At 36.2% G+C, this 27,801-nt stretch overlaps 1 protein-coding gene and 1 non-coding gene across 7 annotated transcripts in view; both read left to right on the forward strand.

Moving 5' to 3' along the window:
- The window catches only part of EDA (ectodysplasin A), a 332,253-nt gene that overhangs the window by 260,644 nt on the left and 43,808 nt on the right, over nucleotides 1–27,801 (forward strand). The window lies entirely within an intron of this gene.
- Nucleotides 24,511–24,617, forward strand: LOC146394638 (U6 spliceosomal RNA). The gene has a single exon (XR_014835964.1). It is a non-coding gene; the product is annotated as a U6 spliceosomal RNA (small nuclear RNA).

Below are 27,801 nucleotides of genomic sequence, written 5' to 3' on the forward strand. Positions count from 1 at the left end.
CAGAAATTCCCTTAGATATTAAAAAAATCCATTTTTGAGGATATTGTCTGCTCTGGTGATTTTTTTTTTTTCTTAAAAAGGAAATTTGGAGGACTTACATTTTTGCCAAGATGGAGAAATTCCATTTCTTCTAGGTCCTCCTTTCAACCTAAAACTCCTGAACAAACGCAACAAATAATACTCTGAAAGGTGTAAAGAACAAGGCAGACTGCCTCAAAACTTAAGAAAAAGTACAGCAGTGGGCTCACCCATTTCCTTTTTGTCTCCTTTATATCCCAGAAAGGGCACTACAGAAGCCTCCAATCCATAACTTCCAATAGGCACAGATTTTTTTAAATGCTCTAATAAAGCCTGAACTTTATATCTAAAGGAAATGGAGGAAGGGTTACCCAACTACAGAAAACCTTTTTGGCAATATCTGCTTTACTCCAGCCAAACACTAATGGGAAAAAAAAATGCACACACACCCCTCTCTGCCCCAAAGCTTCAGTAGAGTCTATGGAGAAGTTAAGCTTCCACTTTGCCCCTTTCCACAAAAAAAAAAAAAAAAAAAAAAAAAAGCTCCTACTCCACTGCTAGGGTAGTGTTGGCAGAACTGAGCAAGCAGTCCTTCTAATCCCTCATTTGGCAGAGGGAGACAGTGCTCCTGTTCTTCCAGAGTAGTGTCAGCTCAGTACAGTAGCAACCTAATCTGGCACACTCACCCAGAAGCAAGGAAAGTTAACAACTTGATGCAAAGCAGGGCTCACCGCCACTGGACTTCATCCCCATCTCCATGTCAGTGGGGTCTGACAGTGAGGCTGAGCTTCTACTCCCTCCACATCAAAAGACTGAACAAAAGAATACATGTCAGGGCTAGTAAGCACTCCACTTTTCCCCCAATCCTGGTTTCAGGGAGACCCAGTGGGAAGCTGAACCTCCACACCCACCTGGCAACGAGACCGAAAGAGGCAGTATGAAGCAGGGCTAGTCAGCACAATTATCCCCCCCTCCACTGGTATCAGTGGGGCACAGTGGGGAGCTGAGCCTTCACCTCTAGTCAACATTAGTGAGTCTTAACAAGCTGGTAAAAGGTGGAGCTAGTTGATACTTTGCTTCTCCTCCCTTCCTTAGGTGTCAGAAGGGCCCACCAAGGAGGTGAGCTTATACTTCCATCCAAATATAACAGAAGCCCTGTAGGTCAGTGCCCCATTTTCACTGGGATAATGTCAGCAGAATCAAGGGGTTAACTGTACTTCCAGTCTACCCCTTTGCAATAAGCAAGTGTGAGTCAATGTCCCACTTTTCCCAGGGTCATGTCAGTGGGATGCAGCAGGAACATACACAAATATACAGCCCTCACAGAATACCTCAATACAGGGACTGTTTCCTTTAAAAAGAATAAGTAGGTTCCAAAATCTCACAATGTAGTGTATAAAAATTCCAGTTTACAGCCAGAAACATTCATGAGTGAGAATAAACACCAACACCAAGATGAATCAGATTTTATCTGACAAAGATTATAAAGCATCCATAATAAAAATGATCCAATACATAATTACAAATTCTTTCAAAACAAATAAAGACATATAGAATCTCAACAAAGATAGAGAGTTTATGTAAAAAGAAGCAGATCTAAATTATAGAACTCAAAAATGCAGTAACTGAAATCAACTTGGTGAATGGTCTCAATAGTAGAGTGGAGATAACAGGAGATAGAATCAGTGAACTGGAGGTCAGAGCAGTAGAATTTACTCATTCTGAATAACAGAGAAAAACAGGTTGGTAAAAAAGTATTGAGCCTTTGAGAATTTGCGGGACAATAACAAGAGATCCAGCATTCATATCATCAATGTCCAAAAGGAACATAGAGAGAAAGAAGTACAAAAAGAGGACCTGAAGAAATAATGGCTGACTTAAAAAGGAAAGAAATTCTGACACATGCTGTAACATGGATGAATCTTGAGGATATTATACTAAGTGAAATAAGCTAGTAACAAGAGGACAAATACTGCATGGTTCAATTTATATGATGTATTGAGAGTAGTCAATTCATAGAGAAAATACAATGATGACTGACAGGGGCTAGAGTTAGAAGGGATTAGGGAGTTGCTGTTTCATGGGTAGAGGTTTGGTTCTGCAAGATGAAAAGACTTTAGGAGATTGAGTGCACAACAGTGTAGAGGTACTTAACACTACTGAACTATACACTTAAAAATGGTTAAGAATATAAATTTAATGTTATGTGTATTTTACCACAATTTTTTAAATTTAAAAAATGGCTGAAAATTTCCCAAATTTGGTGACATAAAGTTACAGATTCAAGAAGCTGAGTGAACCCAAATATAATAAATCCAAATAAAACCATGCCAAGACACAACATAATTAAACTTCTGAAAACTAAAGATAGTGAAAAAATCTTGAGAGCAGCCAAGAAAAAAACATGTATTACTTATCGGGAAACACCAATTCAACTGTCAACAGATTTCTAATTTGAAAGCATAGAGTCCAGGAGGAAATGGCACAACATTTTCAAAGAAAAATGTCCACCAGAAATGTACTTTATAAGAATCTCTTCAGAAGTTAAGGGAAAATAAAGGAATTTTCAGATGAAGAGTACTTGTTGTTGCTAGCAAACCTACACTTAAAGATAGGCTAAAAGAAGTTCTATAAATAGAAATAATAGCTGAAGCCTTGGAACTTCAGAAAGGAAAGAAGTACATCACAGTGGTGAAAATAGAGGTAAATACAATAGACTATGTTTATTCTCATGAATTTCTTAAATCATTTCTGATAGTTGAATCTAAAATTATAACACCATCTGATGTAATGCCCAATGTTTGTACAGAAAATACTTAAGACAGTTAAGATGTACTTGCATTGAAAAAGTGGGGAAGGTACTCAATCTCATTAGCCGTTAGGGATATGTAACTCAAAACCACAGTGAGATACAATTACACACCCATTTGTGTGAGTATAATCAACAATATAGATAATATAACAAAAGTTGACAAGGGTATGGAGAAATTGGAACAATCATACACTGCTGATGATAATGTAAAATGATGGTAATGTAAAATGATGAGCCCTTTTGGAAAAAGCAGTCTGGTGGTTCCTCAAAATGCTAAATATACAGTTACCATAGGTATTCAAGCAAATGTTTGTACATGAATGTTCATAGAAGCATAATTTATAATGGCCCCAAACTGGAAACAACTCAAGAACCCATCAACTGTTGGATGGATAAATAAAATGTGGTATATTAATACAATGGAACATTATTTGGCAATACTAGTGTTGTGTGGTATGATTTGGATGAATCCTGAAAACATTATGCAAAGTGAAAGAAGCAAGTAATTAGTCTATGATTTGGTTTATATGAAATGCTAAGAATAGGCAAATCCATGGACAGAAAGTAAATTAGTGGTTTCTAATGGGTGAGGGAGCTGGACAGAAATGAAAGATGAACTGCTAAAGGGTACAGGGTTTCTTTGAAGATGATGAAAATGTTCTAAAATTGATTATGGTGATGTATGCAGAACTCTAAGTACCATTGAATTATACATATTAAATAGATGTGCTATATGGTATATGAATTACATCTCTATAAAACTATTATTTTTTAAAATATTGAGGAGTATGAATGGAGCTAAATTGAAGTAAAGTTTCTACACTTCACTTGAAGTGCTAAATCACTAATACCAGTCAACTGTCATTAAGTTGTGTATGTATTGTAAAACCTAGAGCAACCACTAAGAACCACTATACTGAGTGAAATACCCAAAAACGTAAATATGGAATCCTTTAAAAACATTCAAATTACTCACAATAAGGCAGGAAAGAGTGGAAAAGGAACTATAAGCAGAGAAAACAAACAGAAAGCAGTATAAAATGGATGACTTAAGCACTAACAGATCAGTAACTACATTAAATGTAAATGGTCTAAATATACCAATTAAAAGACAAAGATTAGTAGAGTGGATTATAAAATATTACCCAACTAAATACTGTCTACAAAAAAATCATTTCAAATACAACAGAATAGGTAGGCTGAAAGAAAGAATGGAAAAAGATATACTATGCAAAAATTGATGAAAAAGAAGCAGGAGTGGTGTATGAATATAAGATACTATGGAATTCCAAGCAAAGAAAACTCCTAGAAACAAAAGGAACATTGATATGATAAAAGGATCAATCCATCAGGATGTCATCACAATCCTAAATCTGTATGTACTAAACAACAAAGCCTCAAAATACATAAAACAGAAGAAATTTTAAGAAGAAATCCCCAAGGAGTTCCCATCATGGCTCAGTGGTTTACAAACCTAACTAGTATCCATGAAGATATGGGTTCAATCCCTGGCCTTGCTCAGTGGGTTAAGGATCTGGCATTGCTGTGAGCTGTGGTATAGGTCACAGACACAGCTCAGATCCTGTGTTGCTGTGGCTGTGGCATAGGCCAGCACCTGTAGCCTGCCATGGACCCCTAGCTTGGGAACCTCCATATGCCACAGGTGTGGCCTTAAAAAGTTAAAAAAAAAATCCCCAAATATATTTGGGAAATTCAACAACTTCAAACAATTGATAGAACTACTGGATGGAAAAATCAACAAGGATATAGAAGAACTGAACAAGATAAACCAACAAAATCTAATTAACATATATAGAACACTGCTCCCAACACAACACCAGACTACACATTTTGTAAGCGCCCATGGAACATTTATCAAGATAAAATCTATCCTGAGCCAGGGAACAAAACCCATCAAATTTAAGAGAATTATAATAATAATGTTCTCTGATCATAATGGAATAAAATCATAAATCAATAACAGAAAACAACAGGAAATTATCCAAATGCTTAGGTATTAAGTAGCATGCCTCAGAATAATCCATGTGTCTAAGAGGAAGTCTCAAAGGAAGTTAAAAAATACATAGATCTCAATGTAATTAAAATCTCCCCATCAAGAAATCTCCATGCCCAGATGGTTTCACTGAACAACTCTACACATAAAAAGAATTATAACCAATTTTATATAATCTTTTTCAGAAAATAAGAGAGATAGGAACATTTCCCAACTTATTCTGTGGGACCAAAATTACCAGACAAAACGCAAGGAAAAGGAAAACTAAAGACCAATATCTCTCATCAAATTAAATGCAAAAGTCCTCAACAAAACATTAGCAAATTGAAAGTCATGATGTATAAAACAATTAGACACCATGACTAAGTGAGATTTATTCTAGTGTTAATGCAAGGCTGGTTCAGCATTTGGAAATCAATAAATTTAGTGCAACATATCGACAGGCTAAAGAAGAAAAATGATATGATTCTATCCATTGAAGCTGAAAAAGCACTTCACAAGATCCAACAACTATTCATGATTCAAACCCTCTGCAAACTAAAAATAAAGATGAACTTCCTCAAATTGATCAAAAGCATCTACCAAAAAAATCTAACATCATACTTTATGGTAAAAGACTGAATACTTTTCTCTTAAACTGGAATATATCTTTATTTATATATATATATATATATAGAGAGAGAGAGAGAGAGATGGGGGGGAAATGTTCTCATCATTAGTCAACATAGTACTGGAAGTTCTTTTCCTTGCCAAAAAGGCATATTGATCAGAAAGAAGAAATAAAACTATTTCCATTCACAGATGATATAATTGTCTATTTAGAAAGTCTCAAGAGATCTATAAAAAATTAGAACTAGTTCAGCAGTCACAGTATACAAGATCAAAATGCAAAATTCAGTTGCATATCTTTATATCCTTGTCATATTTGAAATGAGTTTCTTATTGACAGCTGTGGTTGAGTCATAGTTTTTTGCAGGTTCTTTTATTGAAAGTATATAGTTGATATATAATGGTTTAGATGTACAGCAAAGTGATTTAGATTATAATTATTCTTGTTCAGATTCTTTCCATTAAGGTTATTACAAGATATTGAATATAGTTCCTTGTGCTATACAATAAGTCCTTATTGCTTATCTATTTTATATATAATAGTGTATATCTGTTATTCCTAAATTCCTAATTTATCTCTCCCCTTTGATAACCATAAGTTTGCTTTCTATGTTTGTGAGAAAGTCTATTTAACTGTTTTGTAAATAAATTCATTTGTATCACTTTTTAGATATCATATGCTATTTGTCTTTGACTGACTTTTTAGATATCGTATGCTATTTGTCTTTGACTGATCATTTCTAGGGATTGTTGTCTTTTAATCCACTCTGCCAATCTGTCCTTTAATTGGTGTATTTAGGCCATTTACATTTAAGATAATTGTTGGTATGTTGGGGCTTAAATCTGCCAATTTATTCTCTTTATTCTCTGATTCTCATGTGTAGGGTTTTTTTTTTCTCCTACTTTCAAGTCCCTTTATTCCTTCCCCATATATAATTGTCTTAAATATTCCACAGCATATATTGTGAACCATATAAGACAGTGTTATAACTTTTGATTCAATTGTCAGAAGTATTTAAGAAAATTCAAGAGGAGAAATTCTATTGTATTTACCTTATTTTTACTCTTATCTTTTGTTCTTTCTTCCTTCCTGGTGTTCCAAGATTCCTTCTTTTATCATTTCCTTTCTCATTCAGAACTTCCTTTAGCCATTTTTAAGTTAGGTCTGCTGATGACAAACTCTGTTAGTTTTACTCCATCTGAGATATCTTGACTTCCCTTTAATTTCTGAACAATATTTTCACTGGGTGTAGTATTCAGTATATGACAGTTCTTTTCTTTCAGCACTTGAAAAATATTGTTCACTTCCTTCAGGCCCTCCTTGTTCTTTATAAGAGATCTACTGCCATTTCAATTGCTTTTCTCCCATAGGAAAGATTTCAGTTTTTCAAGCTGCAAATGTTTTTCTTTGTCCTTTAGTTTTCAGAAGTATGATTTGATGTCACTACTGTTGAGCCCATCAACTGAGCTTTATATTTCAGGGTTCTTTTTTTTTCTGACATATTGCATATGTCAAACCATGACAAGGCCTGGGATGGCATTCAAGCCAGAGCTGTGACCTACACCACAGCTGCGGAAACACTGCTCTGGGCCATGGATCAAACCAGTGCTTCAGCAGCAACCCAAGCCACTACAGAGACCACACCAGATCCTTAACCTGCTGCACCACAACTCCAGTTTTTTCTCATTTTTAATATCACCATTTGGTTATCCTTTATAGCTTCCATTTCTTTGCAGAGATTTTATTTCTTTGTGAGGCTATTTTTTTCATGTGTTTCAAGCATGTTCATATTTACTCATTGAAGCATTCTTAAGAAGGCTACTTCAAAAACCTTTGTCATAAAGTCCTATCATCTCTAACATCTCACTGTTGACTTTGATTGATTATCATTTTTCATTCAGTTTGAGATATTTATTCTCAGTTCTTGGTATGAAAGTTTTTTTTTTAATTGAAACCATGACATGTTGCATTGTGTTTTAAGGCTCTGGATCTTATTTTAGCCTTCTGCTTTAATTGGCTTTTGACAACACTCATCTATCAGGGGAAGAAGGGTTACCGCCTCATTATTGCCAAGCAGAGGTAGAAATGAAGGTCTCATCCTTTGACAACTGAGAGAGAAGGGGCTTCTCATTACTCCTGGGTAGTTGTGGGGGTTCCAGCTTAACCACATGCTCAGTCTCCTTTGACACTGCAGGTGGGGGAGTCTAGTTACATGCTAGTAGGGATAAAAATTCCAGCTCCCTATTTGGCATTATCTGACACCACATTAGCAGGGTTTGGGGGCACCTTGTTATAACTTTATGAGGGTAGAATTCTAGAGTTCCTCTTTGGCCTTTGCTGGTGTGGTTGAGCATAGGGCTGCAGATATTTTTCTGTAGTGTTTGGCTGGAGTCAAGACATTACTGTCTAAACTATTACATTTAGAATGGATAAGCAATGAGGTCCTGCTGTATAGCACAGGAAACTATATCCAATTACCGGTGATAGAACATGATGGAAGATAACATGAGAAAAAGAATGTGTGTGTGTGTGTGTGTGTGTATACATACACACACATATATATAACTGGGTTGCTTTGATTTACAGCAAATATTTAGAGAACACTATAAATCAACTATAATAAAAAAAATTTTTAAGAAGTTAATGTCTAAAGGATCTAGATTGCCACTTTCATGGTCCTTTGGCTCAAGAAAGGAAGATTTTGGTAGGGCTTCTTCTTTTTATTCTCCTGTTGGTATTTCTGGATTGCTGGCTTTTTCAGTTCCAAGTCTGGAATATATGAGGCAAAAAGAAACACTGGGAAAATGATCACTCTGTCATTCTCAGATCCCAAAAATCCTAGACAGTTTGCCTTCTTCTCTCCATCTTTCAGAGCCCTCTTTTTTGTGTGTGTGGGAAAATTGAGGCTATTGATGAATTTATGCATAAAAATTATGTTGGACCACCAAAGGAAGGGTGATTTATAAATGCAAAATACCTATCATCATTATTATGCAAACAGCATCCTGAGTATTTGGGGTTTTTAAAACTCTTTTTATAGTTGATTTACAATGATCTGTCAATTTTTGCTGTACAGCAAAGTGACCCAGTATATATATATATATATATATATATATATATATATGTATATATATATATATGTGTGTGTGTGTGTATATATATATATATATATGTGTGTGTGTGTGTATATATATATATATATATATATACACATTCTTTTGCTCATATTATCCTACATCGTGTTCCACCACAGGTGATTGGATACAGTTCCCTGTGCATACAAGATCTCATTGCTTATCCACTCCAAATTAATAGTTTGCATGTACTAACCCAAAACTCCCAGTCCATCTCACTCCCTCCCCGTCCCCCTCCCCCTTGGCAACCACAAGTCTGTTCTCCATGTCCACAAGTTTGTTTCTTTTTTGTAGATAGGTTCATTTGTGCCATATATTAGATTCCAGATATGAGTGATATCATATGGCATTTGTCTTTCTCTTTCTGACTTACTTCACTTAGTATGAGAATCTCTAGTTGCATCCATGTTGCCGCAAATGGCATTATTTTGTTCTTTTTATGACTGAATAGTATTCCATTGTGTGTATACACCACATCTTCTTAATCCATTCATCTGCCAATGGACATTTAGGTCATTTCCATGTCTTGGCTATTGTGAATAGTGCTACAATGAACATAGGGGTGCATGTATCTTTTTGAATGAACGTTTTGTCCAGGTATATGCCCAGGAGTGGGATTGTTGGATCATATGGTGGTTCTATATATAGTTTTCTGAGGTACTTCCATACTATTATCCATAGTGGTTGTACCAATTTACATTCCAACCAACAGTAAAGGAGGGTACTATTTTCTCCACACCCTCTCCAGCATTTGCTATTTGTAGACTTAATGATGGCCACTTTGACTAGTGTGAGGTGATACCTCTATAGTAGTTTTGCTTTGCATTTCTCTAACAATTAGTGATGTTGAGAATTTTTTCAGGTGCCTGTTGGCCATCTATATGTCTTCTTTGGAGAAATGTCTATTCAGGTCTTCTGCCCATTTTTTCATTGGGTTGTTTGTTTGTTTGTTGCTGTTGATTTGTATGAGTTGTTTGTATATTTTGGAGAGTAAGCCCTTATTGGTTGTAACATTTGCAACTATTTTCTCCCATTCCTTAGGTTGTCTTTTTGGTTTTGTTTCTGTTTTTGTTTTATGGTTTCCTTTGCTGTGCAGAAGTTTGTAAGTTTGATTAGGTCCCATTGGTTTATTTTTGTTCTTATTTCTATTGCCTTAGGAGACTGACCTAAGAAAACATTTGCAGAGTTGATGTCAGAGAATGTTTTGCCTGTGTTCTCTTCTAGCAGTTTTATGGTGTCTTGTCTTATGTTTGTCTTTAAGCCATTTTGAGTTTATTTTTGTGCATGGTTTGAGGGTGTGTTCTAGTTTCATTGATTTATATGCAACTGCCTAGTTTTCCCAGCACCACTTGCTGAAGGGACTGTCTTTTTCCCCATTTTATATTCTTGCCTCCTTTGTCAAAGATTAATTGACCATAGGTGTCTGGGTTTGTTTCTGCATTCTCTAAATACAGAACTACCATATGATCTAGCAATTCTACTGCTTGGCATATGTCTAGACAAAACCCTCATTCAAAAAGATACATGCACCCCTATGTTCATTGCAGCACTATTCACAATATCCATAGCATGGAAACAACGTAAATGTCCATCAACAGATGAATGGATTAAGATGTGGTACATGTATACAATGGAATATTACTCAGCCATAAAAAGACAAACTAATGCCATTTGCAACAACATGGATGGATCTAGAGACTCTCACACTAAGTGAACTAAGCCAGAAAGAAAAAGACAAACACCATATGATATCACTTACTTGTGGAATCTAAAATATGGAACAGATGATCCTATGTAAAACAAACAAACACCAGAAACAGATAATGGCCAAGAAGAGCAGATTTGGGGTTCTCAGGGGGAAAAGGGGAGGGAGTGGAATGGATGGGCATTTTGGTGGTTTGGGGAATGCAAAGTGTTATATTTGGAATGGATGAGCAGGGGGATCCTAACGTATGGCACATGGAAATTTCTATGTTTGGGTCACTTTGTTGTACAACAGAACTTAATGAAACATTGTAAATCAACTATGCTTTAATAATAATAATAAAATTCATTTGCATCATTTTTTTAGATTCCACATACAAGAGATATCATGTGATGTTTGTCTTTCTCTGTCTGACTTACTTCACTTAGTATAATAATATCAAGGTCCATCCGTATTGCTGCATATGGCATTATTTCATTCTTTTTATGACTAATATTCCATTGTATATATGTACCACATCTTCTTTATCCATTCCTCTGTCAGTGTACATTTAGGTTGCTTCCATGTCTTGGCTATTGTAAATAGTGCTGCAATGAACATAGGGGTGTGTGTATCTTTTCAACTTACATTTTCTCCAGATATATGCCCAGAAGTGGGATGCTAGATTATATGGTAATTCTAGTTTCAGTATTTTTAAGGAACCTCCATACTGTTCTCCACAGTGGCTGCATCAATTTACATTCCTACCTACAGTGTAGAGGGTTACCTTAACCATATTTTTGATACATTGATTTTTTTCTCTCTTTCCGTTTTCAGTTTCATTCATTTCCACTCTTGGTTTTATTACTTTCTTCCTTCTGATTACTTTCCCTTTTCTAGTCTCCTGAAGTAAGAATATAAATTATTTATTTGAGACTATCCTCTTTTCTAATGTAAGCATTAAGAGCTGTACATTTCCCTATTCACACTGCTTTATTTGCATCCCATAAATTTTTTTCTTCCAGTTTTTTGAGATATAATTGACATATATAATTGACACTTCATAAGTTTAAGGTGTACAGCATAATGATTTGACTTAAATACATCATGAAATGATTATCACAATAAGTTTAGTAAATATCGGGATTTCCCATGGTGGCTCAGTGGTAACGAGCCCAACTGGTATCCATGAGGATGTGGGTTCAATCCCTGGTCTTGCTCAGTGGGTTGAGGATCCAGCATTGTCATGAGCTGTGGTGTCGGTCACAAATGTGGCTCAGATCTGGCATTGCTGTGGCTATGGTGTAGGCTGGAAGCTATAGCTCTGATTTGACCCCAGCCTGGGAACTTCCATATGCTGTGCATGCAGCCCTACAAAAAAAAAAAAAGAGAGAGAGAGAGACAAAAAATAGTTTAGTGAACTTCCATCCATTCATATAGATACAAAATTAAAGAAATAAAATATTTTCTAGTGATGAGAACTCTTAGGATTTGCTGTCTTAACAACTTTCATCTATAATATGGCAGTTTTAATTGTATTTATCATATTGTATATTACATCCCCAGCAGTTATTTACCTTATAATTGGAAGTTGGTATCTTTTCACGGCCTTCACCTAATTCCTCCTCTTCCCAACCCCTGCCTTGTGTAACCACAAATCTGATTTACTTTCCTCTGAGTTTGTTTTTGAAGTATAATTGACTGACAAAACTATGTTAGTCCTGTTACAGAACATAGTGCTTTGATATTTCTATATATTTCAAAATGATTATCATGATAATTCCAGTTACAATCTATCACCATACAAAGATATTACAGAGTTATTGATTATATTCCCCACACTGTATACTTCATATCCATGACTCATTTATTTTGCAACTATAAATGTGTGTCTCTTAATCTCCCTCACCTATTTCTTTCCTTCTCTTACTGCCTTCCCTTCAAGCAACCACCTATTTGTTCTCTGTATCTATAACTCTTTCTGTTTTATTATGTTTATTTGTTTCATCTATTTATACTCCACATATAAGTGAAACTATGCAGTATTTGTCATCCTCTGTCTGACATTTCACTTAGCTTAATATCCTCTAGATCAATCCATGTTGTTGCAAATGACAAGATTTCATTCTTTCTTATAGCTGAGTAATACAGTATATATATATATATGTGTGTGTGTGTGTGTGTGTATATGTGTGTGTGTGTGTATATATATTTTTTTAATGTATAGAATTTTTCTTTTATATTAACAATAAGGAAGTGGGTACAAATGTGTAAATCGGTCTTTGTAGTGAATATTGCCTTTTAATTTCATTTATCTTTAATATCATGGAGAAATTCGGAAATTTTAAACTTTCTTCAAGAGAGGTAAAAGAAAGGCATTCAAAAGCAGAATTGAATAAATATTCCATATTTACCAATTTGAGAGCTTCATAGATATGACATCTTTATCCATTCATTCACTGATGAGCATTTAGGTTGCTTCCAAATTTTGGTTATTGTAAATAAAGCAGCAATGAATATAGATATACATATATCTTTTATAATTCATGTTTTCATTTTCCTTGCATAAATACCCAAGAGTGGAAATGCTGGATCATATGGTAGTTCTATTTTCAATTTTTTTGAGGAATCTCCACACTGTTTTCCATAGTAGCTGCACCAACTTACATTCCTAATATTGCATGAGGGTCCCCATTTCTTCACATACTCACCAACACTTTTCATTTGTTATCATTTTCATAATAGCCATTCTCATATATGGGAGTTGATATCTCACTGTGATTTTGATTTAGATTTTCCTCATAATTAGTTCTATTAAGCATCTTTTCATACATCTGTTGGCCGTCTGTATATCTTCTTTGTGAAAATGTATATACAGATCCTCTGCTTATTATTAATTGAATGGTTTTTCTAATGTTGAATTGTGTGGGTTCTTCGTATATTTTGGATAATAATTCCTTATGAGATATATCATTTGCAAACATTTTCTCGCATTCAGTAGGTGCCTTTTTGTTTTGTTGATGGTTAACTTTGTTGTGCAAAAGCTCTTAAGTTTAGAGTCAAATTTGTTTATTTTTGCTTTTTTTCCTTTGCCTGAGATGACATCCCAAAAAAATTTTATTATGACTGACATCAAAAAGCTTATTGCCTCTATTTTATTCTATTAAGTTTTATGATTTCAAATTTTACATTTAAGTCTTTAATCCATTTTGAATTTATTTTTGTGCATGGTGTGAGAGAGCTGTCCAGTTTGATTGTTCTGCATGTAGCTATCCAGTTTTCCCAATACCATTTATTTTTTAAAATTTTTATAATAATAATCATCATAATCCAATTTTATAGGATTTCCATCCCACAACCCAAGTACATCCCCCCACCCCCCAAACTGTCTCCTCCAGAGATCATAAGTTTTTCAAGGTCTGTGAGTCAGCATCTGTTCTGCAAAGAAGTTCAGTCTGTCCTTTTTTCAGATTCCACATGTCAGTGAAAGCATTTGATGTTGGTGTCTCATTGTATGGCTGACTTCACTTAGCATGATAGTTTCTAGGTCCATCCATGTTGCTTAAAATGCTAGTATTTCATTCCTTTTAATGGCTGAGTAATATTCCATTGTGTATATGTACCACCTCTTCTTGAACCACTCCTCTGTCGATGGACATTTAGGTTGTTTCCATGTCTTGGCTATTGAAAAGAGTGCTGAATCAACATTGGAGTACATGTGTCTTTGCGAGTCGTGGTTTTCTCTGGATAGATGCCCAGGACTGGGATTGCTGGATCAAATGGTAGTTCTATGTTTAGTTTTCTGAGGCATCTCCATACTGTTTTCCACAGTGGTTGCACCAATTTACAATCCCACCAACAGTGTACTAGGGTTCCTTTTTCTCCACCCCCTCTCCAGCACTTATTGTTTGTAGACTTTTTGAGGATGGCCATTCTGGCTGGTATGAGGTGGCACCTCAGAGTGGTTTTGATTTGCATCTCTCTAATAATGAGTGATGTTGAACATCTTTTCATGTGTTTCTCGGCCATCTGTATGTCTTCTTTGGAGAACTGTCTGTTTAGATCTTCTGCCCATGTTTTGATGGGGTGGTTTGTGTTTTTGGTATGGAGCTGCAGAAGGTGTTTATAAATTTTGGAGATGAATCCCTTGTCTGTTGATTCGCTTGCAAAGATTCTCTCCCATTCTGTGGGTTGTCTTTTTGTGTTGTTTAGGATTTCCTTGGCTATGCAGAAACTTTTAAGTTTGATTAGGTCCCATTTGTTTATTTTTGTTTTTATTGTCAATACTCTGAGAGGTGGATCTGAGAAGATGTTGCTGTGGTTTATGTCAGAGAGTGTTTGGCCTTTGTTTTCCTGTAGGAGTTTTATAGTATCTGGTCTTATATCTAGGTCTTTAATCCATTTGGAGTTTATTTTTATGTATTGTGTGAGGGAGTGGTCTAATTTCCTTCTTTTCCATGTGGCTGTCCAGTTTTCCCAGCACCACTTATTGACCAAGCTGTCCTTTCTCCATTGTATATTCTTGCCTCCTTTGTCATAGGTGAGTTGGCTGTAGGTGAATGGGTTTAATTCTAGGCTTTCTATCCTGTTCCACTGATCCATATTTCTGTCTTTGTGCCAGTACCATACGGTTTTGATGATTGTTGCTTTGTAGTAGAGTCTGAAGTCCGGGAGCCTGATTCCTCCAGCTCCATTTTTCTTTTTCAGGATGTCTTTGGCTATTCTGGGTCTTTTGTGCTTCCAAACAAACTTTAAAAGATTTTGTTCGAGTTCTGTGAAAAATGTCCTTGGTAACTTGATAGGGATTGCATTGAATCTGTAGATTGCCTTGGGTAGTATAGTCATTTTGATAATATTGACTCTTCTAATGCAAGAGCATGGTATGTCTTTCCATCTATTTGTGTCCTCTTTGATTTCTTTCATCAGTGTCTTATAGTTTTCAGAGTACAGGTCTTTTGTCACTTTAGGTAGGTTACTCCCACGTATTTTATTCTTTTGGATGTGATGGTAAGCAGGATTGCTTCCCTAATTTCTCTTTCTGATCTTTCATTGTTAGTGTATAGAAATGCTGTAGATTTCTGTGTATTAATTTTGTAACCTGCGACTTTGCCAAATTCGTGGATGAGCTCCAGCAGTTTTCTGGTAGAGTCTTTAGGATTCTCTAGGTATAGTATCATATCATGTCATCTGCAAATAGTGATAGTTTTACTTCTTCCTTTCCAATTTGGATTCCTTTTATTTCCTTTACTTCTCTGATTGCTGTGGCTAGGACTTCCAGAACTACGTTGAGGAGTAGTGGTGATAGCAGACATCCTTGTCTTGTTCCTGATCTCAGGGGGAATTCTTTCAGCTTTTCACCATTGAGAATGATGTTCGCTCTGGGTTTGTCATATATGGCCTTTATCATGTTGAGGTAGGTTCCCGTTATGCCCACTTTCTGAAGGGTTTTTATCAGAAATGGGTGTTGGATTTTGTCAAAGGCTTTTTCCACGTCTATTGAGAGGATCATATGGTTTTTATCCTTCAGTTTGTTAATGTGGTGTATCACACTGATTGATTTGTGGATATTGAAGAACCCTTGCACCCCTGGGATAAATCCCACTCGATCATGATGTACAATCCTTTGACTATATTGTTGGATGTGGTTTGCTAGTATTTTGTTGAGGATTTTTGCATCAATGTTCATCAGTGAAATTGGCCTGTAGTTTTCTTTTATTTGTGGTATCTTTGTCTGGTTTTGGTATGAGGATGATGGTGGCCTCATAGAATGAGTTTGGGAGTATCCCGTCCTCTGTGATTTTTTTTTTTGGAATAGTTTCAGGAGGAGAGGTGGTAGCTCTTCTCTAAATGTTTGATAGAATTCGCCTGTGAAGCCCTCTGGTCCTGGACTTTTGTTTGTTGGGAGTTTTTTAATCACAGTTTCAATTTCAGTTCTTGTGATTGGTGCATTCATCTTTTCTATTTCGTCTTGGTTTAGTCTTGGAAGATTGTACTTTTCTAAGAATTTATCCATTTCTTCTAGGTTTTCCGTTTTATTCACATATAGTTGCATATAGTAGTCTCTTAGGATCCTTTGTATTTCTGTGATGTCCATTGTTACTTCTCCTTGTTCATTTCTAATTTTATTGATTTGAGTCCTCTCTCTTTTTTTGTTGATAATTCTGGCTAGGGGATTATCACTTTTGTTGATCTTCTCAAAGAACCAGCTTTTCGTTTCATTGATCTTTTCTATGGTTTTCTTTGTTTCTATTTCATTGATTTCTGCTCTGGTCTTTATGATTTCTTTCCTTCTACTAACTTTAGGGCTTGTCTGTTCTCTCTCAAGCTGCTTTAGATGTAAAGTTAGCTTGTTTATTTGAGCTTTTTCTTGTTTCCTGAGGAGGGCTTGTATTGCTATAAACTTTCCTCTTAGAATGGCTTTTGCTGCATCCCATAGGTTTTGGAGTGTCATATCTTTGTTGTCATTTGTTTATAGGTATTTTTTAATTTCCTCTTTGATTTCTTCAGTGATCCATTGGTTGCTTAGTAGCATGTTGTTTAGTCTCCAAGTGTTTTTTTTTTTTTTTTTTGAAGTTTTTTTTCTTGTTGTTGATTTCCAGTCACATAGTGTTGTGGTTGGAAAAGATGCCTGATATGATTTCTAATTTTCTTAAAGTTACCAAGTTTGGATTTGTAGCCCAGGATGGGATCAATCTTAGTGAATGTTCCATGTGCACTTGGGAAGAATGTGTATTCTGTTGCTTTTGGATGGATTGTCCTATAAGTATCTATTAAGTCCATCTGGTTTAATGCTTCATTCAGGGCCTGTGTTTCCTTAGTGATTTTCTGTCTGGTTAATCTGTCCATTGCTGTTAATGGGGTGTTTATGTCCCCCACTTTGATTGTGTTATTGTCGATTTGTCCTTTTAAGGTTGTTAGCAGTTGCCTCATAAATTGTGAGGAACCTATGTTGGGTGTGTAGATATTTAATATTGTTATATCTTCTTCTTGGATTGATCCTTTGATCATTAGGTAGTGACCTTCTTTGTCCCTTAAAATATTCTTCATTTTAAAGTCTATTTTGTCTGTTATGAGTATTGCTACTCCAGCTTTCTTTTGATCGGTTGGCATTAAATATTTTCTTCCATCCTCTCACTTTTAATTTGTATGTGTCCCTAGGAGTGAACTGAGTCTCTTGAAGACAGCATATATATGGATTTGCTTTTGTATCCATTCAGCCAGTCTGTGTCTTTTGGTTGGGGCGTTTAGTCCCTTAACATTTAAGGTAATTATTGATATGTATGTTTTTATTGCCATTTTATTTATTGCTTTGGATTTGTATTTGTTGCTGTTTGTTCTTCCCTTCCTTTCTTATTCTCTCCTCTTCTGTTTTGATGATTATCTTTAGTGTATTTGAGTTGATTTTTCTTTCTTTGTGTATCAATTGTAGATTTTTTGGTTTGCAGTTATTCTGAAGTTTTGATATGAGTCTATATGTATATGAGATTGTTTTAAGTTGTTGTTCTCTTAATTGCAAGTTCATCTCCAGTGTCTTGCATTTGTACCCATCTCTTCTCATGATTTCTGATTTTGGTGGTATAATTATGCATGGATGATATCGTATCATTACTGTATATATACCTTTATTGGTAAGCCTTGTCATTTGTAGTATTTTTGTTTCCTGTTGCTGTCTTGTCTTTTCTGCCTAGTGAAGTTCCTTTAGTATTTGTTGTAAGGCTGGTTTAGTTTTGATGAATTCTCTCAGCTTTTGCTTATCTGTGAGGGTTATGATTTCTCCTACAGATCTCAGTGAGAGCCTTGCTTGGTAAAGCAATCTTGGTTGGAGGTTTTTTCCTTTCACCATGTTAAGTATATCATGCCATCCCTTCTGGCTGAAAAATCTGCCAATAACCTTATTGGGGTTCCCTTCTATGTCATTCATTCCTTTTCCCTAGCTGCTTTCAAGATTTTCTCTTTGTCTTTACTTTTGGTCAGTTGGATTAATATGTGTCTCAGTGCATTCCTCCTTGGGTTTATTTTATATGGTACTCATTGTGCTTCCTGGATTTGAGTGAGTGGTTCCTTTCCCATGTTAGGGAAGTTTTTGGCTATTATCTCTTGGAATATTTTTTCTGTCCCCTTCTCTCTCTCTTCTCCTTCTGGTACTCCTATAATACGGATGTTGGTGCATTTAACATTGTCCCAGAATTCTCTGAGGCTCTCTTCATTTCTTTTCGATATTTTTTCTCTTCTCTGTTCTGCATCCGTAATTTCCACTAATCTGTCCTCCACCTTGCGAATTCATCCTTCTGCCACCTGTATTTTGCTGTTGGCTGCTTCTAGTGAATTTTTTATTTCAGTTATTGTATTTTGCATCTCTTCTTGTTTAAGTTTTATAACTTGTATCTCTTTGGTCAGTGTTTCCTGTAAGTTATCCATCTTTGCCTCCAGTTTATTTCCAATGCCTTGCATCACCTTCAGCATCAACAGTCTAAAGTCCTTTTCCTAGAGGCTGAGAATCTCCTCATCACTTAGCTGGTTTTCTGGGGTAAAAACTTTCTCCCTCATCTGAGTTATCGTTCTCTGTCTTTTCATTTTTATAGGTTTTTGGTGTGGCGACCTTTTTACAGATAATAGAGTTGTAGCCTCTTTTCTGGTGTATGCCCCCCTGTGGCTGAAGTCGGTATGGGGGCTTGCTGTAGGCTTCCTGATGGGAGGGGCTGATGCCTGCCCACTGGTAGGTGGAGCTGATTCAATCCCTCTGGTTGGTGGGGCTTGGTCTCTGGCTGGGATTATAGGCAGCTGTGTGCCTGAGGGGTCTTTAGGTAGCCTGTTTACTGATGGGCGGGGCTGTGATCCCATCTGGATTGTTGTTTGCCCTGGGGCTTCTCAGGGCTGACTGATGGGTGGGGCCAGATTTTCCCAAAATGGCCACCTCCAGAGAAAGGCACAGCTGCTGAATATTCCCGAGATCTTTGCTTCCAATGTCCTTCCCTCACAACAAGCCACATTCACCCCTGTTTTCCCAGGATGTCCTCCCAGAACTGCAGTCAGGTTTGACCCAGATTCTTATGGAGACTTTGCTCTGCCCTGGGACCCAGTGCATATGAAAGTCTGTGTGTGCATTTTAAGAATGGGGTCTCTGTTTCTCCCAGTCTTATGGAGCTCCTGCACACAAGCCCCACTGGATTTCAGTGTCAGCTGCTCCAGGGGCTCTTTCTCCCAGTGCCAGATCCTCACACGTGAGCATTTGATTTGGGGCTCAGAACTCTCACTCCTATAGGTTAGTCTCTGTGAACCAGTTAGTTTCAATTCTGTGGGTCTAGAAGACAGAGTAGTGGAAATCACTGACACTGAACAGAAAAAAAAGGATAAAAAGAAATAAGGACAGATTAAAAGAACTCTGAGAGAATATAAGCATACTAACATTCTCATTATAGGAGTCCCACAAAGAGAACAAAACGAAAAGGGGTAGAGAACATCTTTGAAGAAATTTTAACTGAAAAATTCCCTATCGTGGGAAAGGAAACATGCATTCAAATTCAAGAAGCACAAAAAGTCTCAAATAAGGAGCTAAAGAGGCCCACACCAAGACACATTGTAGCTAGAGTGGTGAAAATTAAAGATAAAGAGAGAATAGTAAGAGCAGAAAGGGAAAAGGAACAAGTTACATACAAAGGAACTCCCATAAAACTACAAGCTAACTTTTCAGCAGAAATTCTGCAGGCCAGAATGGGGTGGCACAATATATTTAAAATGATGATCGGTATAAACCTATAAACAAGAATACTGAACCTGACAAAACATTCATTCAGATTTGATGGAAAGATCTAAAATTTTAGAGACAAGTAAAAACTAAAAGATTTCAGCACCATCAAATCATGCTGCCTGGGTCTGCATCATGATCTGGCTCTATTACAGCTCCTGCTTTGTCTCTGCTGGTGCCACCTATGGAAGCAGAAGATGCTTCCATGGCCCACACAGTGTTATTAGGCAAAAGGTCAGGAATGCCAGAACTGTAAGACAAAGAGAGTTTTCCCTTGCATGTTCTGTGGATATACACCATTGGTGGACTCTCCACTCCATCTCTCCTCGTATGTACAGAGGAAGAAATCACTAAACTGGGCTGTGCTATACCACTAGGTGGAGTGCTAGGAAGTACAGGTTCTGTGTGCGTCTTTGCCACGAGGCAGAGGTTTAGGAATTCCTGAGCCTGGTTCATTTCTGCAACTTATTGCAGAGACAGGAGACGTTTTATACAGGAATAATAGATCTCATATATTAAGACTCCCAATGTAATGCTGATGTACTATCACCCTTTGTGTGATTTTTAGCATATTTCCACCACTGGTTGTTTGCTTCTTGTTATACTATATCATTTTTCCCTCCATTGAACCCCATGTCCATTGCTTTCCAAGACTGTTATGAAGAACACTGTAATAAGTGGCAAAAATGAGAAATTTGGCACCAAATAACCTGAGTTTGAGTTTTAATTATGGCTTTGGCTGAGAGATACATGACAAGTGATCTTTTCCTTTCTTTTCTTTCCTTTTTTTTTTCGCCTTGCCCATGGCATGTGGAAGTTCCTGGGCCAGGGATCAAACCCATGCCACAGCAATACCCTGAACCTGGATCCTTAACTGCTAGGTCACCAGGAAACTCAGATCTTTTCTTCCTTGTACCTCTGTTGTATTCCTTATAAAATGGACATACTACACCCACCCGTAGTTAATTGAAGATTAAATTAAAAAATAATTGCAAATTCACTTTGTATAATGCTGTGCAAATAGGGTGGCACTTTTCATATTCATCTGCTCTTCTCTAATCATTTCTGTTCTTGTACCGTTTCTGCTCTGTACCTTGCACACCCCACTAGATGACCCTATTGTGACAACCTTATGTATGGCACTTATTTTTAAATTCTTTTCCTTGTTCTGTTGCCAGGCTGACTACATAAGAATCACCTAGGGCTTGCTTTTTCAATACAGATTCCCTCACTCTACCCCCTGATTTTATTTAGTATATCAGAGATGATACCCAGAAATCTCTATTTTAAAAATTTTTCCTTCAAACACAGCCAGTTAGGGGAACCACTTTTTCTGAAACATGTTGCATCATACCTTGCATATGGCAGTCAGAAAATGGTTATGAAATTAAAAGAAATTTTGGATGAGAAATCCATATGACTGTAACATTAGAAAGTTGGCTCTTGGAAAGAGAAAAGAAAGGAGCTGGAGTATATGAGACCAAAGAAAGGAGGGCATTTCAAGTCTGTTTTCTGTTCTACGACGGGTTATTTTAAAGACTCCGATAAGTTGTTTTCCATTTGTGCAATGAACTGAACAAAAATAAAAGGAAAAATGATAGTAAGAGCAAGTTCCATTATATACCAGGAAGAAACTCTTGACCCCTGAGTGGGATTCAGGGTTGAAGCAGTTCACAGCAACAGGTTGCAAACCAGCCCTGCATAATGTTCCAAATTCCTGCCCCTCCTAAGTCAAAGGGGACCTAGCCACATGATCTCTTAACATTCCCTTCCACTTATGTGATTCCAGCTGCATCATGAATCCTTACAAACAAAACCTGGTAAATTAAACCAGCAATTATTGCCTATTAAAATGCTAGTGATTTTAAGAGCTTTCACTGAAAAATCTTAGTCAATAGGAACATAAGACTATGAATATAATCAAATATTTGGATGTCTATTGAAACTTCTTCACAATATCAAATGAACTGGGAACAGATGCAACTAGACCACAGCTTGGTTAGTAGGTAATAGATTTATTAGACTTGCTTATTTTAAAAATTAAGGTTATAAACAACATGTCAAAAATTTGATAAAACTTCTCTGAAAATCATCTTCCTGGAAAGCCAAAATCCCTGCTAATGTTCTGATTTTGCTTTTCAGAACCTAAAGATGACATCGTATACATCTGCAGCACTGTTTGAAGCAATGCTTCTTTGAAACAGAGCTTATTCTGTGTGGGTGTGCATTCAGTAGCAACCCCAAAGTTTCAAACACCTGATATCTTCCCAGAATGTAATCCAGCCAATCCCTTGAGAGAAGACAGCTTTTCTATTTACAAATACAGGTGGCGTTGCTATGAGTTACAGTTTTCTGGAAGTTTTTGTACATAGTTCATGATTTTACAGCAAAAGGAAGTCATGTGAGAGTGAAATCACCAGCTCTTCAGTCTATCCTGAAGGCTAGAGACTTGAGGAGAATCTCAATTGGCCCTTTTTATTTTTGCTGTCACAAATGCAAGTCTCCTGTTGAATCTCTCTGGTCCACTGTTCCCTCTAATGAAGTCATGTTCTGTGCTCAGGGCAGTAATATCCTCAGAAGCAGATGTCTCCCATAAAACATGACCTCATTCCTTGGAAAGAGAAGAGCCAGCAGCAGACTGTTGGGATAATGTGGAGGGAAGGGCTCTATTTAAAAATAGTTTTCTTAAATAATGTGTTCAATTTTTTTATGAATTTCTATATAAAGGCAAATCTAATTTGTTGCTGTTTTTTTGTTAAACTCATTCCTTAAATGCAGAAGGGACAACCACTAGGTCAGAAGGAACAGAGTCCTCAGAGCCTAGACACTTCCATCCAGTTGTTTGTTATACTGTTACAGATTTGGGGTATAGAAGGGTGAAACTCGGGCTTTTCCAGATGCTAAATCTAGGCTCTGTATCAGATCCCACTGAATCACATCCTAGATTTCAACAGGCATTTTTATAACAGCCCTGAAGCTCAGAGGAAATAAACTTAAGTGCCCAAGGAAAGTTACTAACCCAGATGCTCTCAGCAAATTAGGCAAGTGGGAACATTGCTAGAGAAGGAAAGGAGAGAGGAAGAGTGGACCAATTAGAAAATGGAGTTTGAAGCAATCCAAACTTGCTCAGGTGGATGAGCTTTCCAGACTATTCCTGTTCCAGATGTAGGGCAGTTCCTGAGCACTGACTTCTCAAATTATTAGGAATAACTGAAATTTATGGCATCCTGCACTCTCTGACACCCTATAACCAGGCCTTTCAGTCATAGCCCAGATGTTCTTGTGTGCTCCTCCATCCTGTTTGTGTCTATGCAGAAAGTGAGCATCCTAAGAAAAAAACAACCAAAGAGCTAATTTCCTAGACAAAAAGCAAAGGCATTTCTACAAACAGCATCACAAGGAAATATAAGGCACTTATCACCTGAGCTCAGTATCTGTAATTTGTACATATAATCACTATATTACTATTAACAGTCTGTTTCAGTTACAGTTGTACGTTAAAAAATGAAGACATTACAATAATTCTGTAAATATTAATCGATTGAAATTATATTTGTTTCTCCAATGCCTACATTAGTCACCTTGGCTGGCAATTGGCCCTTCTCCAAAGATCAGTTTAAGTTCTTCTATACCATAAAGCAAACCTTTCCAGGGAAAACCTCCCAACTTCATTTCTCATGCTCCTTGAGCCCATCCATCCTCTTCCCTCCATTCACACCTCATCTTTCATCTTTCCCTCTGGAGAAAATGACATTAGTACCTGAAATGAAAGTACACAGAAAACAGATAAGAAGAGATCAATGGTCTTTTTCTTAAGTTAGCATGGCTTGGTAAACTTAAAAAAAAAATAAAACTGAGATTTTTTATCCCTCAAATAAGTGCAGTGAACTAGGAATAGCAGTAAATGAATGCTATTGTAGATTTTTTAAATGAAAGCTATTGTACATTTTCTTCTACCAGGAAGAAAAACCACCTAGTGACACCTTAGGAGGAAAAAGGAGTTAGGCCCTAAATCAAGATATTATGGGACAACTATTTCCCGTGTTCTATAAAGCTGCAAAGCAACGAAAGAGAAGGAATACTTCTCAGTAAGTACATTTAATGAAATCAGTATAACCTTCAAAAAAACAGCACCAAAAAGAAAACTAAAGCTGTCTCACATAAAAAAAAAAAATCCTAAATAAACTACCATCAAATCAAACCCTGCGAAATAGTAAAACATGTCATGATGAAGTAGGGTTTGTCCTAGAAAAGCGAAGATCATTCAATAATAGAAAATCTCTTAATATCATATTATATCATCAGCCCAAAGGATATGTTATATGATCAGTTCAGATAGCATTTGATAAAAATTTAATATCCTTTTCTGATAATTCTTAGTAAATTAAAAATAAAAGGATATTATTTAAAATGGAAAAAAATTGCCTAATAAATAGCATAGTACTTAATGATAAATATGTCAGAGGCTTCCCTGCAAAAATCAAAGCAAATCAGTGCTCGCTTCGGCAGCACATATACTAAAATTGGAACGATACAGAGAAGATTAGCATGGCCCCTGCGCAAGGATGACACGCAAATTCGTGAAGCGTTCCATATTTTTAGTGGCCCAAGAAATAGCAACAACAACAACAACAAAAAGACAAAAAAAAAAAATCAAAGCAAATCAAAAATGCTCATTATAACACCTGATGTTCAAGTTCTAGCCAATGCAATGAGGCAAGAAACTGAAATAAGAAGTGTAACCATTGGGGAGTTATACAAACTATCATTATTTTTACAGATATGATTCTGTTGTTAGAAAACTCAACATAGTTGATTGAAAAGATATGATAAATAAGAGAGGTCACCAAAGTGGCCATGTCTTATATTGTCTGTTTCATGTAGTACAGATATAGTGAATTCAAACAACATTTATGAGTTAAATATAATTGGGAGAAATAATTGAAAAGAAAAACTTTTTTCCATTTTTAAAGTTTAATCAAAGTATAGTTAATTTACAATGTTGTGATAATTTCTGCTGTACAACAAAGTGGTTGAGTTACACATGTACATATATCCATTTTTTTTCAGATTCTTTTTCCATAAAGACCATCACAGAATATTGGGTAGAGTTCCTGTACTATACAGCAGGTCCTCATTGGCCAGTCAGTCCATATACCACAGTGTGCATATGCCAATCCCAAACTCTCAGTCTATCCCTCCCCCACCAATACTTGTCCCCTTTGGTAACCATAAGTTTGTTTTCAAAGCCTGTGAGTTTGTTTCTGTTCTGCAAATCAGTTCATTTGTATCCTTTTTAGATTCCACATATAAAGAATATATGATATTTATCCTTTACTGTCTGACTCACTTCATTTAGTATGAGATCTCTAGGTTCATCCATGTTGTTGCAAATGGCATTATTTTGTTCTTTTTGTGACTGAGTAATATTCCACTGTATATATGTACCACATTTCCTTTATCCACTCCTCTGTCAATGGACTTCCAGGTTACTTCCATGTCATGTCTTTTGTAAATAGTGCTGCAATGAACTATCAAATTAGAGTTTTCTCTGGATAGATGCCCAGGAATGGAACTGCTGGATCATATGGTAGTTCTATTTGTAGTATTTTAATCTTTTAAGGAACCTCCATAATGTTCTCCATAGTGGCTTCACCAATTTACATTGCCAACAACAGTGTAAGAAGGCCTTTTCTCTGCACCCTCTCCAGCATTTATCATTTGTAAACTTTTTGATGATGGCCATTCTGATTGATGTAAGGTGATACCCCATAGTAGTTTTGATTTGCATTTCTCTAATAATTATCAAAGTTGAGCATCTTTTCATGTGATTTTTTTGGCCATCAGTATGTCTTCTTTGGAGCAATGTCTATTTAGGACCTCTGTCCACTTTTTGGCTGGGTTGTTTGTTATTTTTGATATTGAGCTGCCTGAGTTGTTTGTATATATAGGAGATTATTTCCTTGTTAGTCACATCATTTGCAAGTATTTTCTCCCATTCTGTAAGTGATCTTTTCGTTTTGTTTATGGTTTCCTTTGCTGTGCAAAAATTTTAAGTTTAATTAGGTCCCATTTGTTTGTTTTTGTTTTCAATCCTTTAGGAGATGGATCTGAGAAGATTGCTGTGGTTTATGATGGAGAGTGTTTCTGCCTGTTTTGCTCAAAGAGTTTAATAGTATCTGGCCTTATATTTAGGTCATTATTCCATTTTAAGTTTATTTTTCTGTATGGTGTTAGAGAGTGGCCTAATTTCTTTCTTTTATATGTAGTGGCCCAGTTTTACCAACACTGCTTATTGAGGAAATAAGGAAATTTCTTTTCTCCATTGTATAGTTTTGCCTCCTTTGTCATAGATTACTTGACCATAGGTGCATAGAATTATTTCTGGGCTTTCTGTTCTGTTCCACTGATCTGTATTTCTGTTTTTGTGCCAGTACCATACTGTTTTGATGACTGTAGCTTCATAGTATAGCCTGGACCCAGGAGCCTGATTCCTCCAGCTCCATTTTTCTTTCTCAGGATTGCTTTGACTATTCAGGGTCTTTTGTGTTTCACTACAGGTTTTAAAACTTTTTGTTCTAGTTCTGTGAAAAGGGCCATTGGCAATTTAATAGGGTTTGTGTTGAATCTGTCAATTGCCTTGGGTAGTATAGTCATTTTGACAACATTGATTCTTCCAATCCAAGACTATGGTATATCTTTCCAACTGTTTGTGTCATTTTTTATTTCTTTCATCAGCAACTTATAGTTTTCAGAGTACAGATATTTGTCTCTTTAGTTAGGTTTATTCCTAGATATTTCATTCTTTTTGACACAATAGTAAATAGGATTGTTTTCCTAATTTTTCTTTTTGATCTTTCATTGTTAATATATAGAAATGCAATAAATTTCTGTGTATTAATTTTGGATTCTGCAACTTTACGTAATTCATTGATGAGCTCTAACAGTTTTCTGGTACCATCTTTAGGATTTTCTATATATAGTATCATATCATCTGCAAACAGTCATGGTTTTACTTCTTCCTTTTATTTCCTATTTTTCACTGATTGTCATAGCTAGGATTTCGCAACTCTGTTGAATGAAAGTGGTGAGAGTGGACATCCTTGTCTTTTTCCTTATCTTAGCAGGAATTTTTTCAGATTTTCACTATTGAGAATGGTGTTAGCTGTGAGTTTGTCATACATGGCCTTTATTATGTTGAGGTAGGTTCCCTCTATGCCCACTTTCTGGAGGGTTTTTTTTTTTATCATAAATGGATGTTGGATTTTGCTAAAAGCTGCATATATTGAGCTGATAATTTTTTTCTTCAGTTTGTTAATGTGGTGTATCACACTGATTGATTTGCAGATATTGAAGAATCCTTACATCCCTGGGATAAATCCCACTTGATCATGGTGTATGATCTTTTTAATGTTTCATTGAATTTAGTTTACAAGTATTTTATTGAGGATTTTTGCATCTATGTTCATCAGTGATATTGGTCTGTAAATTTTTTTTCTTGTGGTGTCTTTATCTGGTTTTGGTATTAGGGTGATGTTGGCCTCATAGAATGAGTTTGGGAGTGTTCCTTCCTCTGTAATTTTTGGAATATTTTCAAAAGGCTAGGTGTTAACTCTTCTCTAAATGATAGAATTCACCTGTGAAGGCATCCAGCTCAACTTTTCTTTGTTGGAAGCTTTTTAATCACAGTTTCAATTCCAGTGCTTGTAATTTGTCCATTAATATTTTCTATTTCTTCCTGGCTCAGTCTTGAAAGATTGTACCTTTCTAGGAACCTTTCCATT

This window comes from Sus scrofa, chromosome X (assembly GCF_054392235.1).
Source record: "Sus scrofa isolate SSC_HxYL_T2T_F1_AM1 chromosome X, Sscrofa_HxYL_maternal_Yorkshire_Landrace_v2.0, whole genome shotgun sequence".
In the NCBI taxonomy this organism is placed as follows: Eukaryota; Metazoa; Chordata; class Mammalia; order Artiodactyla; family Suidae; genus Sus; species Sus scrofa.